This window comes from Gracilinanus agilis, chromosome 2, assembly GCF_016433145.1.
Source record: "Gracilinanus agilis isolate LMUSP501 chromosome 2, AgileGrace, whole genome shotgun sequence".
Taxonomy (NCBI): domain Eukaryota; kingdom Metazoa; phylum Chordata; class Mammalia; order Didelphimorphia; family Didelphidae; genus Gracilinanus; species Gracilinanus agilis.
In genome coordinates, this window is record NC_058131.1 from 717,534,746 (window position 1) to 717,553,591 (window position 18,846).

Consider the following 18,846-nt stretch of genomic DNA (forward strand, 5'->3'; position numbering starts at 1 on the left):
CCATTGCAACCCTTTAAGTCTGAATGTCTCGCCCCTAAGGGATAAGTAATCCGACCACACCATGTCAGCATTCCCAGAAGCCCTTTCTCTGTCCCTCTCAGCTCTAAAGGGAAATAGCCACATCTGCCAACTTGCCCATCAGCACCATCTGTACCATCTGTACTTGTCCTTGTCCCCATTACCGTGGCTGGTTCCCAGCCCATCTCCCCATTATAATATCAAAACTCTTCTCCCCTCAGGCATGTTGTGATGCAGACCAACATGGGCACCAATGGATCCATTGAGGAGGAACTTCAAAACATACAATGGCAAGCTGTAAAGAAGGCACTGGATGTTAGAGTGGGCAGGCACTCTTAACACTTAGAATGGTGGAACAGAATGCATTCGAATTCTAAGGGATATTAGCGCTTAAGATATTAGAACATAGAATAGCACATTAGAACTGAAGGGGACCAGAGTGGTCATCTAGTCTAATCTCTTTACTTTACAAATGGGGCAATTGAGGCCAGCAGAAGCTAAGTGATTTGTCCAAGGTCACCAAGATTAAGGAAGTGTTCTGTGTGTGTACGTATATTTGAGTTACCATTTATTCTTATTTTTTAAAATATAACAATATAATGTGAAACATAATATAATTTATAGGATTGGTTACAAATATGTAATAAATTTATATTTAAATTTATTGTATTTTATAATTATTCTTTAATATATTTATGTTATATATAATTAAATGTAAAATATATACTTTATATAATATATTATATTAAATTTATTATATAGTAATTAAATGTATTAAATAAATTACATATTTATTACAAATATGTAATAAAATTATAATAAATGCTTATCCAAGAGAAACAAATTCTCACACTAGCTATCTCTGAAAATCTGTCATTCTTTTTTCATCCCTCCCTCCCACCCACCCCACTCCCACTCACCAAGAAGGCAGGTAAATATGATATTGGTTGTATATATGATATACAGTATCATGTAACACATATTTTCCTGTTGGTATACTTTTAACCTGCATAGGGAAGGGAGAAAAGGGAAGACCCACAGTGTCTGCTATGTGTCACCCACTATGCTGGACACTTTCATATATCTTACTTGATTAAATTGCTGTTGTTCCCATTTTTCAGTAGAGGAAACTGAGACAAAGAAGTTTAAGCCACTCAGCTACTAAGTGTCTATGGCTAGATTGAACTCTGATCTTCCTGATTCCAAACCCAGTGCTCTCTCCACTGACCCACCTAGCATAGAACTCCCTCACTATTTTACTGATTCAGAATGGTCATAGTTTAAAATATGTCAATAACTCCCACCTCTGGGGGAAGAAAATGGGAAAAATAAAGCAATAGGGATGCAGCAGTGTGTTACTATGGAAAGACATGAATTTAGAGGCAAAAGGCACAAGTCTGAGTCCTGGCTTTGATCAACTCACTAGTTATGTGACTAGGGCAAGTTACTAAAACCAGAGCCTCAGTTTCTTCATCTTTAAATGTGGAGAATAATAGAGCACAACCTACCTTGCAGAGTTTTTTTTTTTAACCCTTAACTTCTATGTATTGGCTCCTAGGTGGAAGAGTGGTAAGGGTGGGCAATGGGGGTCAAGTGACTTGCCCAGGGTCACACAGCTGGGAAATGTCTGAGGTCAAATTTGAACCCAGGACCTTCCATCTCTAGGCTTGGCTCTCCATCCACTGAGCTACCCAGCTGCCCATACCTTGCAGAGTTTGAGACAAGTGTGAAACTTTGTAAAAGCTGATAAAGTGGGAGTGATGGCTGATTTACTTTATACCCTGGAGACACCTTCCAACCCACATATTTCAAATCACTTGGTGATTTACTTCTCCTCATTTCTCTTCTCTTCCTGCCCTTCTCTTGGCTGCCTATCAGGAGCTTTAGAGTCCAGAGGCTATGGATTTCTATATAGCCATGGGCAAGTAACGTGTTGAGAGCCGGTTCCCCCATATTCAAAGATGCTCCCTAGAATGATTCTCAGCTTTAAAGTTCTATTTCATGAGACTTCCTTCTCCACTTTCAGGAATCTGCAGGGAGTTCAGCATTCTCAGGTTACGTCTTTGTTAAGCAGGATGGATGACTTCTGGCTTCCCTTTCAGAAACAGTTACTGCCTGGACGCCTTAGGGCACCTTCCCCCTTTCTGCTCCCACCCTGCCTCCCTTCACTGGGCAGAGCTATTTCACTTTCCCAAAGGCGGCTGAACATTGCTTCTGTTTGTTCAACCAAGGGAATATTTGTGAAGCTACCTTTCAGAAAATGGGGTCCCGAGTCCTGCTGAGAATTTGACTCCATGTGGACTGTCCTATAAAAAGGCAGAGTGCTGAGGAGTGCTAGCAATACCATATATGTCTAAATTTGCTCTCTCCTTCCTTTGAAAAAAAGGGCAGCTGAGAGACTTGGAATTTATTCTTTTCCCAAGTGGGAGCAGAGCCCCAGCATCCTTGAAACATTCAAAGGAAGTTTTGAAGAATGAAAAGAAAAACAAAGGAATTATAATTCTTTAAAACACACACACACACACACACAATCTTCCATAAGAATAACATATGGCAACTCCCTCTCCCACACTTCATCATATTTATTTAAAAATCCCAGCAGGTGTCAGGAGATAAAAAGGGGGGCTCACCTTAAGCAAAAAAAGTTCTTTGGGGGCTAAAGAGGATATTCTCGGCTTCTTGAAATCTCCAAGATAAAAGGGCATATAAATATTGCCAAAGAAATAGTGGACTTCTGAATGTACTTGGGGGGAGAAGAGATAACCAAATATGGCCATTTCTCACTCATTTTTATTAGGAATCTGTTTTTCATTTGTTGATTTGATCTAATCTTTTCCCAAGGGCAATAGGGGGGAGAGGGGACAAGAAGTTCTACAGTAAGTTCCCTCTGATGACATATTATCCAGTGAGAAATGGCACAAAAGAGGCTGCTTGGGACCAAGGACGATGGAGAAAAGGAGGTGGGCAGGCCACTGAGCAGGAAAAGAGTCGCACTCAGATCTAGGGAAATAAGAAAAGATCCAGAGAATGTTCCCCTGGAGAACTGAGGGGAGACACCATAGAGCAGCCTCCCGCCCCCTTTCCAGAAAAAATATTTCTTAGCCCCCTGGGAATTAATTTTTTTTTATTTTTAATAGCAAGTAATAGGAAAGATAAATGCACCCGTGGCCATCACCGTTTCCCTGGATCGCTGCAGCACCCATCAGGGGGCAGTGGCGCCCACTTTGGGAATCACTGCCATAGAGGATCAATGAAGGGCATGGTTAAGAATTATATGAAGGGAATAAGCATTAAATAAGCAATTATTATGTGCCAGTCACTGTGCTAAGCATTTTACAAGCAGTATCAATTTAATCCTCACATCAACCCTGGGAGGTATGTGTTATTATATTCTTCATGAGGCAATTGAGGGAGATAACGGTAAAGTGACTTGCCTAGGGTCACTCAGCTAGTAAATGTCTGAGGCCAGATTTGAACTTCGGTCTTCCTGATACCAGACCCAAGGCTCTAGCCACTGTATCGCCTAGCTGTCTCTAGCTAGAGATGAAAAGGTAGGGAAGATTGGTGACCTGCATCCACTGTGAGCAGAAGAAAAATCATTAAATGAATCAAAGTATGCACTTACACTCAACTAAGGCAAGAATAATCACATGCTAAAAATAAAAGTTTGAATTTTATTTTAAAGAGGAAACTGTGCAGTAACGTATCCTGTGGTCTCTCTTACATGCTGCCTCTCCCTTCAAATGATTAACAGAATAGTCTCCCCAAACAGGGTGAAACGGTTTGATTATGGTGTGGTGTATTATGAAAATGGCAGGGTGGAATTCCTGCAGGCTACAGGGTCAAGCCTGGAGGACTCTGGGTGAGGCTTCACCCTGTATCCTGCAGGAATTGCAGCCTGCCATTTTCATAATACAGCGAGTAGTCGTGAAGCATCTCAGTCTATTTCAATTCAAGCCACAGCACTTAGGGGCATCCTGCAAGCCAGGTACCACACCAGGTCAGCCCTGGGAATGAATTCTCTTGGGATGGTACCACCCACCCAGAAGCAAATACACAACAAGTAGATGCAAAATAGAGATGTGACCCGGCCTGGTGCTTTTTCATCTGAACATATGCTCTCAATCTAGTCTTAGACAATTGCCAAAACTTTGTTGGCGAGGATGTGGCACCGGTGCAGAGGGGCTACTTGGGGAGCTGCTCCATCCCCCTCTTCCCAGTGCCCAATGACATTTTTTGCGTGCCCCACCCCTCTGTCCAGTGACCCAAAGCAAGCACTTTCTCCCTCAGCTCTCTAGGGTAATGCAGGGGCTCACAGACAGCTTGAATTTGCCCTCAGGGCACCTGAACTCCTTAAAGGTTTGCCAACTCTGGATTAGAACATTGAGAGCCAAGTGACTAGCCCAGTGTCACCAAGCCAGCATGTATCCGAGGTAGGGGCTTAATTCTGGTCCTCTCGGTCTGAGCTCAGCTCTCTCACCACTTCGCCAAACTGCCCCCCCCCATAAATCTTTGTATATGTTTGTGTCTTTCTCTCCCTCTCAAATAATTTCAAAAGGAAGAGAGCACTGTGAAGTGGGGGAGGGAGGAAATCCAGAAAGGTTTCTTCTAGGAGGAGGTCCCTAGGCTTCTAAGGAAGCTAAGGATCCTGCAAAGTGGAGGTTCATAAAGTAGAGTGCCTTCCAAACATCAGGGGAGCCACTGATGCAAATGCATGGAGGCGGGAGATTTAATATCTTGTGCATCCAGAAGTTTATCAGTGCCTCTCTGGAACCCCATTCAGATTCGTAGCCCCTGATTACTGGTTATGGAGACTCAAATACAATAATCTTCCTTGGATCTGCGGCAATATTAAAAAACAAAACCAAACCCTCTAATGACTCCTCCAGAGCTCTCCACATCCCGTGTGCCAACATCCAGGAATGATAGATAGCCCAGAGCCAGATGGTTCTGGCTGAATGGCTGGAAGATATCTCCTTAGGACCCTTCAAGCCTTCTCACAATCCTCTAGGAATTTGACTTGGATAGATAAAAGACTAGAAAGAGATAAATGTCTTAGTACTTATCTACTCCTTTCCAAGGGCTAATCTAATGCAGGATTTGCTGGCATTGTGGATACCAGGCAGTCCACTGGGATCTCCTTCCCCCACTTCTGTCATCCCCTGGAGCCTTTCCAGTCCTGTCCTAAAATGGGCAATCTTGCTCCTGCAGGGGAACAAACTAGACAAAGTTCAAAAGAGTATTTTAGGTGACTTCAAGCTCAAAGGACTGATGTAAGAGTCTCCCCCGCCCCCATCCCCAGCCCCTCAAAGCTAACCAAAGAGACCAGCTCAAAGTGGATCTCAGAGCGCATGGATATTTGTTTTCTACATCCACTGAGGAAGAAAAAAAAATCCCAGGAAAGGAGTGAAACTGGCTTCCCATCTATTATGCAAGCCTGGTTATGGGACTCTCCCAGGGAACCTAGAATCACCCATTCTGAACTAGCAGAGACTTTTTCTAGTTTCCACTTTCTTTTCTTCTTCTTCTTCTTCTTCTTCTTTTTTTTAAACTCTTAATTTCTGTATATTGGCTCCAATGCAGAAGAGTGGTAAGGGCTAGGCAATGGAGGTCAAGTGACTTGCCCAGGGTCACACAGCTGGGAAGTGTCTGAAGTCAGATTTAAACCCAGGACCTCCCATCTCTTGGCCTGGCTCTCCATCCACTGAGCTACCTAGCTGCCCCCTTAGTTTCCACTTTCCAATGGAAGAAGCTAGAGCTGAGGAAGGTTAAGAAACTTCCCCAGGGTCACACACCAAACAAAAAAAGGCATTCGAATATCCACGGCCAATCTCCTTGAGCACATAGGCAGCAGGGATGAAGGTGAGCTGCAAATTTTCTCTCTGCTAAGAGCATTGAAAGGCAGCCCTTCCGAATGCCTCCCCCAGGCCTCAGCCCCCTCCTCTGCCACATGAGTGCCTCTCCACAGAGTGTGAAGTCCCCAAGCATGACATCAATGCTGATTACTTCACTTCCAGTCTCTCGGGGGTTTCGTATGATTATGGTCACAGATAGGTCTGAATGAAATCGCTCCTTTACAGGAAGGCTGAATGACACTTTCTGAGGGAGTATTGATCCAGCAAATTGCAGTCAATTAGACATGAGTCACAGCTCAGCCTTCTGTGCTGACCCAGCCATATGAGGCTATCTTTTCATTCTGAAATATTAATTCAAGAGAGCTCAGGAGTTGGGAGGGGGCAGCATCCGAGAGAAGATTTTCTGTTTTCTTTTGACTGGATGGGAGAAAGTTATAATAATGTTACCTGGAATTCTAAATGTAGTGTCTTACATAGAGAAAATTAGCCGGCTCGCCAAATGATCCCAGTCCTCTGAGTACAGGAAGATTAAGGGTCATACCCCTTCCACAGAAGAGGCGATATTACTTAGAATTCAAAGGAGATATGAAGTGAATCAGGCTATAAGAGCCTGATGTGGCTAATAACAACTCTACTGATGAGGACAGTCATGGCAGCTGATAGCTATAAAGAGCTTTAAGGTTTAAAAAGCCCTTATTTATACCATCTCAATCATCAGTCCTTCAAGGTAGGTGCTATTATTTCCTCTGTCTTATAGATGAGAGACTTGAGGCTCAAAAAGGTTAAATTGCTTACGGCCACAGAGTTGGTGCGTGCATGGAGCAGAATTTGAATCAAGGTCTTCCAGATTCCCAGTCTAGGCGGCTCTCACCAACCACTAAGCCACCATAAATCATACACCACCATTTTCTAGAAAACCAGAATGACAAGAGACCAAAGATGGCTCCCCATACTTCTACTGCAACTCTCTTGGTACCCTTTCCAATGGATGTCCCATTTGTCTTTTGTCCGGTACTGCATGGAAAGCTACTTCATAGGCTTCCTAGAATTGCTCTTCAGTGTAGCTGAAGGTTCTCAAAATCACAGACTAAAAGTTGGACATGAAATTGGACGCCACCCACATAGTCCAACCCAGATGGGAGCAAGAACCTGTTAGAAACGGTTCCTTAGTCTTAGCACCATTGAGCACTGATGAGAGAAGCCCGGCCCCTGCTGAAAGGACTCAACCTCCTCTTGGTCAGCTCTCTGAGCATGATTTTGTTGTTGTGATTTCAAAGTCACTGTTTAGAGATCTGCTCTCTGCAAAGCTCGTCTCTCTTCCGTGGAAGAACCTTTCAAAGAATACATGCAGGGGCAGCTGGGTGGCTCAGTGGATTGAGAGCCAGGCCTAGAGACAGAGGTCCTGGGTTCGAATCCAGCCTCAGACACTTCCCAGCTGGGTGACCCTGGGCAAGTCAATTGACCCCCATTGCCCACCCTTACCACTCTTCCATCCCTATAGGAGCCAATACACAGAAGTTAAGGGTAAAAAAAAAAAAAAAAAAAAAAAAAAAAAAAAAAGAATGCATGCTACCAGGAATCTTCCTCCCTTCCCCTCAAGTCTTGCTGAACAGCCATCCTCGGTTCCTTTAGGGACCCCATAGAGGCGGCAGAGTCCTTACTAAGCTGCAGGGTTAGTTTATTCCCTCTTGGGACAGTTCTAAGGGTCGCCAACTTTTCTTTACACTAATGAAGTAGGTTTCACTGAAAGCTCACGGCAGACAGAAGAAGCTGAATCGTTCTTCCTACACCATCCATCAAAATCCTTAAAGGCGCCTACGAAGCTTTGCCCAAGCCTCCACAGGTTCCTTTTTCTCCAGCTTAGACGTCCTTCGTTCCCTCACATGGTTCTCATGTGGCACAGACTCGAGAAGCAGAACACGCAGGGCTCAACTTTTCTCTCTGCCATTTCCTGGATGTTTTACCTTGAGAAAGTCTATTCCCTCCTCTGTGCCTCAGTGTTCATGTCCATACTAGGGGACTTTGGAGGTCCCTTCCGGTTCTAAATCAGAGATGCTGAGAGTCCTTGGCTCCAGGGCAAGCCTCGCCACTGCTCCGGGTTTTTCAAAGAGGAGAACCACTGAGCTATCGTCAGATGGCGGCAGGTAGAAAGTGCCAGCAGGAGGGATCAAAGGAAGATGCCAGGTGTGAAGGGAGCTCACAATAGCTCTTTATTCTCTTTAAAATAAATTTACAAAGTCGGACCCAGCTGAGGCATTTCATCGTATTCAAATGCCGTTAAACCCCACGTAAAAAAAAAAATAAATAAATCATTGCTCCGCCATGCCGGAAGACCCGGCCTCTTCCTTCAGAACCTTTGGTAAGTCCGGATACAAGGTCAAGTCCATTGTTAGTCGACTTGTGCTAAATATTAGCCCGCACTGCCATCTTGTGGCTGTTATGAGAACTTCTGGCTCCCAGACAGCTCAGTGACGGCCCCATCCATCTGCCTCACTTTAAAACCAAAGTTCTATTAACACCGAATTTCTGCCACCTACCGCACAGCACGACGGGGGGAAGCTCTTTGTGAATCTTAAAGCGGCAGAGAAATAAGGGCGGCCATTATTTCCACTCTGGGGACTGAGATATCTGGTGTACAGTCATGGCATCTGAGGGACATCTGAAAGGGTCTAATCCAATGATGGGCAAACTTTTTAAAGAGGGAGGCAAAGGAAAGGAAATGCTCATCTGTCAGTCTGTTTCTAAGGCAACTCTTTCAAAGTTTCATTGCATTGTATCCTACTCATTGTATTCGTCAGATTAGGAATAACGTCCCATGGTGGGGTAGAACATTTCAGGGGGCCGCATCTGGCCCACAGGCCATAGTTTGCCCATCAGTGATCTAATCCAACTCCTTCATTTTACCTAGGATGATATGGAGCCTTGGGGAAGTTAGGTGACTTGCCCAAGGTCATATCAATAATAGCCATCAAATGGTTATCTAACTCACGTGCAAGACTGTCTAGAGGGGACAGCTGGGTGGCTCAGTGGATGGAGAACCAAGCCTAGAGAGGGAAGTCCTAGGTTCAAATCTAGCTTCAGACACTTCCTAGCTGTGTGACCCTGGGTAAGTCACTTAACCCCCATTGCCTAACCCTTACCACTCATTGATTCCAAGATGGAAAGTAAAGGGTTAAAAAAAAAAAGACTGTCTAGAAAGTTTAGCCAAGTGTATCAGATATGACCACACTGAGGAAGTCAGTTTGTTATTTATTGTAAATGACTTCTATATAAGTTTGCCGTCTTGTCATCTATTTTCTCTCCTAAAAATGGACGGCTGGGGAGAAAAAAGTAGCCCATCAATAAGGCAACCAACACCTAGTAAGAACTTTCTATAAGATGATATGATAATGTTATATCATAGATAATGTTATGTGATAACATAAAATCATCAGGTAAATACTGTATATTACAGATATCAATATATCCATAGGCACACACAGAGGGTTGGGAAGAGAGAGGAAGGGAGATGCTGAGAGGGAGAAAGGAGGGGAGAGAGAAAATGCTCAAATGGGAGGGAATAGCAGAGGGAAGGCCCTAAGGGGAGGAACGATGGGCAGGAAATTCTTGCAGAAGCTGAGATTCCAGGTGAGTCTTAAAGGAAGATTCTAATTCCTAAGATTCTGGGTGGGATCATTATTAGTTTTAACAATCATTTGTTTTTATAGAGCGCTTGAAGGTTTGCCGGAGACCCCTTTTCTGGGAATCCTCAGTTTGCCACTTCCTGTGATTTTAGGCAAGTTCGGACCACAAGATTAAGAGTTGCAAGTGACCTCAGAGGTCAGTCAGTGCAACCTCCCCCAGTTTACAGAGGAGAAAACTGAGGCCCGGGGAAGTGAAATGGCCCACCTGATGGAACACAGAGAGGAAGTGCCTAGATGGGATTCAAAGCCAGGAACTGATTCCAATTGGGTGCCCTTTCCAGTGTACCATATTCTCTCCCAAAATCCATCTTTCTGGGTCTCTGTTTCCTCAATGGCAAAATGAAAGGTGACAGCAAATGGTCCCTGAGGTCCCTTTAAGCTCTCCATTCCTATGATACTGTATTAAATTTTTCCCCAAAGCTCTCGGCTATTCTTTATAAACCATAATGCTGTCATATAGGGAAATAAACAGAGCAAGGAATGTGCGAGATAAACGTAGGGCTATATTTAGGAGCCCTATAGAGTTTGCCTTAAGGGTTCTGTGGTCTCAGACAGTCAAACAGAGAACACAGCTAAGGAGCTCTGATGTGCTGGAAAGTCTCTCTAACAGCTCACATTTTAGAGGGTTTTAAGGCTTATAAAGGGCATTATCTCATTTGATCCTCTCAGCTACTCTTTGAGGGGTGTGCTATTATTAGTCCCATTTTATAGATGAGGAAACTAAAGCTCAGAGAGGTTGTTTGAGAGAGGAATTAAACTTGGGTCTTCCAGATGATCTACTCAGCCACTGAGCTGTGAGACTAGGGAGGGCATAGTCAAATAGCGTTACTAAAAGATGTTGTTAGATGTATTAGAATACTTCTTTTTGTCGTTCACTAAGGCCTTGCTAGGATACTGTGGTGTAATATGGAGGTGACCTTGGGTTCTTCAAGGCTCTGTCAGCAAGCCACAAGCTCTAATTGATCTAACAATCAGATAGGGTTTCAGGTATCAATCAACAAACATTCATTAGACACCTTCAATGTGTCAGGTACTATATTAAGAACTGAGGATGTAAAACTAAACTAAATTGTCACTGTCCTCAGAGACTTTACTTTCTGTTGAGGGAAGCAACATGTAAACAAATAATACATATATACACTTAATATATATTTTATTTAAACATACAGAATATGATCTCAAAAATAGAGTCTGTTAAGCTCATGCTTGATATACCCAAAGATCCCCATTTTTGAGACAAGAACTCACTCTTTGACAAAAACTGCTGGAAAAATTGGAAAACAGTATAGAAGAGATTAGGTTTAGATCAACATCTTACACCCTATTCTAAAGATAAATTCAAGATGGGTAAATGATTTAAATATAAAGAGTGAAATCATAAATAGATTAGGGAAACACAGATTAATATACCTGTAAGATCTGTGGGAAAGGAAGGAATTTAAGACCAAGCAAGAGACAGAGAACATTACAAAATGTAAAATGAATGACTTTGATTATATCACATTAAAAAGGTTTTGCACAAACAAAACCAATGCAACCAAAATTAGAAGGAAAGCAACAAACTGGGAAAAAATTTTTATAACAAAACTCTCTGACAAGAGTCTAATTTCCCAAATATATAAGAAACCAAGTCAAATTTACAAAAAAAATCGAGCCATTCCCCAATCGACAAATGATCAAGGGACATGAATAGGCAGTTTTCACATGATGAAATCAAAACTACCAATAAACACATGAAAAAGTGTTCTAAATCCCTCCTAATTAGAGAAATGCAAATTAAAACAACATTCCCAACTTTTGGGACAAAAATCCACTATTTGACAAAAACTGTTGGGAAATTTGGAAAACAATATGGGAGAGATTAGGTTTAGATCAACATCTCACACCCTACACCAAGATAAATTCAGAATGGGTGAATGACTTGAATATAAAGAGGGAAACTATAAATAAGTTAAGTGAACATAGAATAGTTTACTTGTCAGATCCCTGGGAAAGGAAAGATTTTAAAACCAAGCAAGAGTTAGAGAAAATTACAAAATGTAAAATAAATCATTTTGATTATATCAAACTAAAAAGCTTTCGTACAAACAAAAACAATTTAGCCAAAATCAGAAGGGAAACAACAAATTGGGAAAAAATCTTTATAACAAAAAACTCTGACAGGGGTCTAATTACTCAAATATACAAGGAGTTAAACCAATTGTATAAAAAAAATCAATCCATTCCCCAATTGATAAATGGGCAAGAGACATGAATAGGCAATTTTCAGATAAAGAAATCAAAAGTATCAATAAGCACATGAGAAAGTGTTCTAAATCTCTAATAATTAGAGAAATGCAAATCAAAACAACTCTGAGGTATCACCTCACACCTAGCAGATTGGCTAAAATGAAAGAAATGGAGAGTAATGAATGCTGAAGGGGATGTGGCAAAACTGGGACATTAATGCATTGCTGGTGGAGTTGTGAACTGATCCAACCATTCTGGCTGGCAATTTGGAATTATGCTCAAAGGGCTATAAAAGACTGCTTGCCCTTTGATCCAGCCATACCATTATTGGGTTTGTACCCCAAAGAGATCATAGATAAACAGGCTTGAACGAAAATATTTATAGCCGCGCTTTTTGTGGTGGCAAAAAACTGGATAATGAGGGTATGCCCTTCAGTTGGGGAATGGCTGAACAAATTGTGGTATATGCTGGTGATGGAATACTATTGTGCTCAAAGGAATAATAAACTGGAGGAATTCCATGTGAACTGGAAAGACCTCCAGGAATTGATGCAGAGCGAAAGGAGCAGAGCCAGAAGAACATTGTACACAGAGACCAATACACTGTGGTAAAATCGAATGTAATGGACTTCTGTACTAGCAGCAATGCAATGACCCAGGACAATTCTGAGGGGTTTATGGAAAAGATGCTACCCACATTCAAAGGAAGAACTACAGGAGTGTAAAGGAGAAGAAAAACAACTGCTTGAACACATGGGTTGAGGCGGAAATGATTGGGGATATAAACTTGAAACTATCACACCAATGCAAATATCAATAATATGGAAATGTCTTGATCAATGACACATGTTAAAACCAGTGGAAATGCACATTGGCTATGGGGGGAGGCGGGGGTGAAGGGGAAAGTAAGAACATGAATTTTGTAACTGTGTTAACTTTTCTAAAAAATAAATATTAATAAATATTTAAAAAAATTAAGGTCACTCTACCTTTAGAATCAAATTAAAATAACATTGAGGTGCCACCTCACACCTAGCAGATTTGCCAATATGGCAGCAAAGGAAAGTGATAAATGTTGGAGAGGATGTGGCAAAATTGGGACACTGATACATTGCTGGTTGAGTTGTGAATTGGTCCAACCATTCTGGAGGGCAATTTGGAATTATGCCCAAAGGGCTTTAAAAGAATGCCTGCCCTTTGCTCTAGTCATACCACTGCTGGGTTTGTACCCCAAACAGATAAAAAGGGAAAAAAACTGATACAAAAATATTTATAGCTGCGCTCTTTGTGGTGGCAAAAAATTGGAAAATAAGGGAATGTCTCTCGATTGGGGAATGGCTGAATGAACTGTGGTATCTGATGATGATGGAATACTATCATGTTGAAAGGAATAATGAACTGGAGGAATTCCATGTGAACTGAAAAGACCTCTAGAAATGGATGCAGAGTGAAAGGAGCAGAACCAGGAGAACATTGTATACAGAGACGGATACATTGTAGCACAATCGAATGTAACTGACTTCTCTACTAGTAACAATGCAATGACCCAGGAGAATCTCAAGGGACTTATGGGAAAGAACACTATCCGCATCCAGAGAAAGAACTGTGGGAGCAGAAGCACAGAATAAAAACATAGCATGAATCATGTGGTTTGATGGGCACATGATTAGGGTTTTGATGCTAAAAGTTCACTCTATTTTGAATATGAATAACATAATCATTTTGAACAATGATACATCTATAACCTGGTGGAATTGCTTGTCAGCTTTGGAAGTGGGGAGGGAAAGAACATGAATCATGTAAACAGGGGAAAATATTATAAATAATTTTTTAAATTGAGTTTGTTATCTGGAGACCAGCTTAGCTCATTTGGGAAAGCTAATTTCAAGGTTGGTCATTGGTAGTTGACTTTATCAGTCAAAGTGAACCTCACACAGGTCAATACCCAAATTGTACAGAAGTTCTGCTGGGAAGAAATTCTTAATGTAACATAATCACAGATCCCAGAAACCCTGAAGCACTAATTTCTGAATCCATCAGGGTCAGCAACTCAAATCAAAAAAGAAATTGCTGATGAGAAAGGCGATGCGGTACAATGAATAGAGGGATCCTAAATTCTAATATTTCTGCCACTTACTTCCTATATGACCTTTAGCAGGTCATCATCTCTTTGGACCTCATTTTCCTCATCAGTAAAATAAGGGAATTGGACTAGGTGTTCTCTACGTCTATGATCCTAAATTCTCATGGCATGGACACTCAACTCAATGAATGAAGAACCCTTTGGTATCAGCACCATGGACAAGGCCCCACCTTCTTCCTTCCGGCTTATTGACTAAAGTCCCTGTGATGGATTTTCAAGAGAGAGACAGGTATTGGATAGGATGGTCAGATATGGTGAGTTGAGATCTGCATTATTATACAGAATATTCACATCAGTGAGATGACAGAGCATTAGGAGGTCTTGTCTCCTGCCCTCCACTAACATTCTATCCTGATGCCTCATCATAATTTGGAAGTGGCAGGGTTCTCTAGGGCTGTGCCAATCAGATACAAGTCCTAAATCATCTCTTGGCGTCTGGAAGGGCTAGTTCTGGGTCTAGATAGAAGTTCTATGTTAGCTACCTAAGGATCATTCACAGTCTGTTCAGAAGAGCTCATTCTCAGAAGACTAGACACCAAGATATTACATTTTGGGTCACTGAGTCACAAAGACCTTTACCTATGTGACCAAAGGATTACAATTTGATTCACAGAGCTCTCCCATCCCCATGTTAATGAAATAACTGATCCTTTTATATATCAGGAAAAATCTTTCTTTGACAAATTTTGCTGACTCCATTTATTTGTTTAAGAGAAATGAAAAATTGTCTCTGGAGTCAGTAAATACTTCCTTCTCTGATGCTTAATGCCCATGTGACCTTGGACAAAACACCAAATCTACTTGGGCCTCCATTCCTTCATCTTTACAATGATTGAGTAGACTAGATGGTTTTGAAACTTCTTTCCAGTCCTAGGTCTATGATCTCATAATTCTCCAAGGTGTGAGTAGGAAGAATTCAAAGAAGGGGTCATGTAGACCTGAGCTCTGGTTTTGGCTATACTGGTAAGGAGGTGTGTGACCCTAGGCAAGTCATTCGTTTTCTCAGTTTTATCATTTGTAAATAATGAGGGTTGGGATAATATATTCTGTCTCTACATTTTTATCCTGTATCTTTTTCATGTAGAGCACAGAGATACCCTTCAGCCCAGGGTTGACATCTGCAAATAACAAATTCTCGATTGTTGACATCAGAGTGAACGAGCTTTTGCCACAGTAGTAATAACCAGGCCAGGCCAGACACTACTTAAATGCAAGCAATGTTCATGTGTAAAATGATTTCTCTAGCCATCTAGCTTGAATACCTCTAGGGCAGAGGATGTCACCACTTTCATCAGAAGGGCTGGAGAATGCTAGTGATTATTTTTATTACTCCAGGTATCTTTGAGAAAAGCTCTTCTCTATTGTCCTAATGTATTTGCTCACAAATAATTAACTCATTGATAGCAGAGGTGGGGAAGAAGAGCTAGATCTTATAGGTCAAGAGGATTCCTGAGATCCTAAGCTACAAGGGATAAGTTGAATTATTTCACACACACCACAATCCATCCCCAACTTTAGTCCTTCGCACTGGTTTTCCCACATTCTTGGAATACACTGCCTCCGCAGCTCTGCTTCCTGGAATTCTTGGTTTCCGTGGAGACTCAGCTCAATTGCTACCTTCTGCAGGAGGTTATCTCCCGGTTCCTTCTCTTGCTAGCATCTTCTCCCCACCAAGTTTACTGTGAATTTGAATCCTCTATGTCTCAGAAATACTTCTATATATGCACGTACCCATTAGAATACAAGTTCCCTGAGAGCAAAGACTATTTCATCTTTGCTTTTTGTATTCCCAATATTTAACACAATAATTGGCGCACAGTAGGTGTTTTAAGGATATTTATTTTCTAATCAATTTGATCCTCACAGCTACCCTTGAACACTGATTATTAACTTGCATCAAACAAATCAAGATTTGCTTACTCTTGGGGTTGGGAAGGATCCCCTGAAAAATCTGCAGGGAAAAAAAAGACATTTCTTTTTCCCTACCAATATGACTCGCTCAACTCTAATGTTAAACAGAACTGGGCAGCACTGTCAGCAAATCGATCAAGCATGGATCTAGTGGGCTAAGCCAGGGATTAGAAGTCAAAACATCTGTGTCCTAATCTTAGTACTGCCACTAAGGAGCTATGTCTGCCTTTAGGTAATTCTCTTCTCTCGGTGCCCATTTCTTTATTTGTAAAGTGTAGGGTGGGTTTCTATTCAAGTCTCCATTCAGCTCTAAAAAGACAATGCTTATATCTAACCCTGAATTTCAAAAAACCCTAATAGATTAATAGGTGGAATATTCTCATTTAAAAAAGATTCATAATTACATTAAAATATTTGCTTAGAAATTATGTTACTTTATAACTTTATAAAGAAGAGTGAGATACAGAAATTCAAACAGAGACTTCTGTTAACAAATGCTCACTAAAATGAGGGGTACCATAAGTCATTGAAAATGGAAATTCTTCTTAATTTTTCTGCATTTGGAGCAGAAGACCTAGGTGCAAATCCTGGTGGGGGATACTGATAGCCCAGGTGACTTTGGGCAAGTCACTCCATGCCATGAGCCTCACTTATCTTATTTGTAATGTAATGAATGACCTCTTGTCTAGTCTGAAATCTACAGTCCTATAGACAACAACTAGTGTAACTCAGTTCTCACAGTTAACCACTAGTTGTTCTAAACCTCAATTTCACACACAAGGCAGTTGTAAAAATCATAGGTTCGAGTTGATCATGCTATTTTCCTAAAATGTCATTTTCCTTAAATAATGATGGACTCCTGATTTTATGTGAAATATATAAACCACATTCCTGTATAATCTAGAGCAGGGATTCCCAGACTTTTTTGGCCTGCCGCCCCCTTTCCAGAAAAAAATATTACTTAGCCCCCTGGAAATTATGAAACTGTTTATTGAACTCAGAATAGAATGTAATACAAAAAAAGTGTGGCCATCACTGCCCTCCTGAATTGCTTACAGCACCCACCAGGGGGCGGTAGCACCCACTTTGGGAATCACTGAGATAAACAAAAATATCTGGAGCATTGTTGACTCTTCTGTAATCACAGCAGTCATTCAATAAACATTTACTAAGTACCTTCCATGTATCAGACAACGTGCTAAGTCCTAGGGATACAAAAGGCAGGAAAATATAGTCCCTGATGTCAAGAAGCTTCCAATCTGGTGCAATTAACTCAATGGAGTCCATTTTAATTTCATCTCCATATTTAGTTTTCACAGTTAAAATAAGAGTGTGCAAGTCTTGGGATTTACATTTTTACACGCAAGTTTCATGGGTTAAAAATCGAAGAGGAAGTTACAAAAGAGAAACGAAGCGCAGAATGTCATTGGAGAAATATACTCAAGAAAGAGATGGGATGGTAAAGCATTGAGAGATGGGGCCAGCAAAAGCACAGCTCCTCCACATCCGTGGTAGCCCTGTGATGACAAGAGAAAGCAAGGAAGATTCCCAGGGCATTGGAGGAATACCCTGGGCCAAACTTCTGGGAAAACCCACCCAAGAGTCAGTCAGGCTGGGGAGCACTCCGTAATCCTGAGGACAAATATCCAAATGGGTTAAACCATGTGCTCAGACCATACATGAGTACATACGTGTCTTCTTCCCATGAACAGGCCCAATGTAGCTAGACTAAGGCGATGCCACCTGAATATTTGTTTAGTAGAGAAGGTGCGTGAATTATCATTCGGACGGCCAAACTTTTGGCTGAATTCAAACTCTCTGGAGATCAGATGGCAAAGTGGGTTATCTTCTAAGGTCACCCGGGCACACCTTGCTTTATTGCACTTCACAGAGAGTGTGGTTTGGTTTTTTTTTTTTTAACAAATTGGTGGTCTGTGGCAGCCCTGAGTCAAGCAAGTCTATTGACACCATTTTCCCAACCGCATGTGCTCACATTATGTCCCTGGGTCACATTTTGGTCATTCTTGCCATAGTTCAAACCTTATTACTATTGCTATGATTATTGCTGTTATCCTACCTTTATTTTGATCTGTGACGTTACTGTTGTAATTGTTTGGGGGCACAATGAACCGAACCCACAGGAGATGACCAACTGAATAAATGTGTATGTTCTAGCAAAAATAATGATGACTCCCTGAAGGCTCAGATGATGATGAATATGTTTTAACTTCCAACTTAGAATCAATATTATGCATCGTTTCTAGGGCAGAAGAGTAGTAAAGACTAGGGAATGGAAGTTAAGTGACTTATCCAGGGTCACATGCCGAAGAAGTGTCTAAGGTCAGATTTGAACCCAAACCCTCCCTCTCCAGGCCTGGATCTCTATCCTTTGAGCCACCTAGTTGCCCCCTGCTATCAAGTGTTTTTTTTTTTTTTAACCCTTACCTTCTGTCTTGGAGACTCCAAGGCAGAAAAATGGTAAGGGTGGGCAATGGGGGTCAAGTGACTTGCCCAGGGTCACACAGCTGGGAAGTGGCTGAGGTCATATTTGAACCCAGGACCTCCCATCTCTAGGCCTGGCTCTCAATCCACTGAGCTACCCAGCCGCCCCCCTATCAAGTGTTTCTAATTAGGGCATGCACTCTGTTTAGACATAATGCTATTTCACACTTATCAGACTACAGTATGGTGTAAACATAACTTTTATACGCACTGGGAAACCAAAAAATCTGTGTGGCTCACTTTATTGCAGTGGTCTGGAACGGACCCCACAATACCTCGGAGGCATGCCTGTATTTTTAATATGATAGAAGCAGTTATGAAAATAGCATTTGAAATTCCCAGGACAATAGAGCTAGACGGGATGTCAGAACTCATCTAGTTCAATGCTCTCATTTTACAAAGGAGCCAGTCAAGTCACAGAGAATGTGAGTGATTTGCCAAAGCTCACTCAGGTAGAAAGTACTCCAGATGAGATCTGCATGGAAGTCCCCTGTCTCTGGAGCCA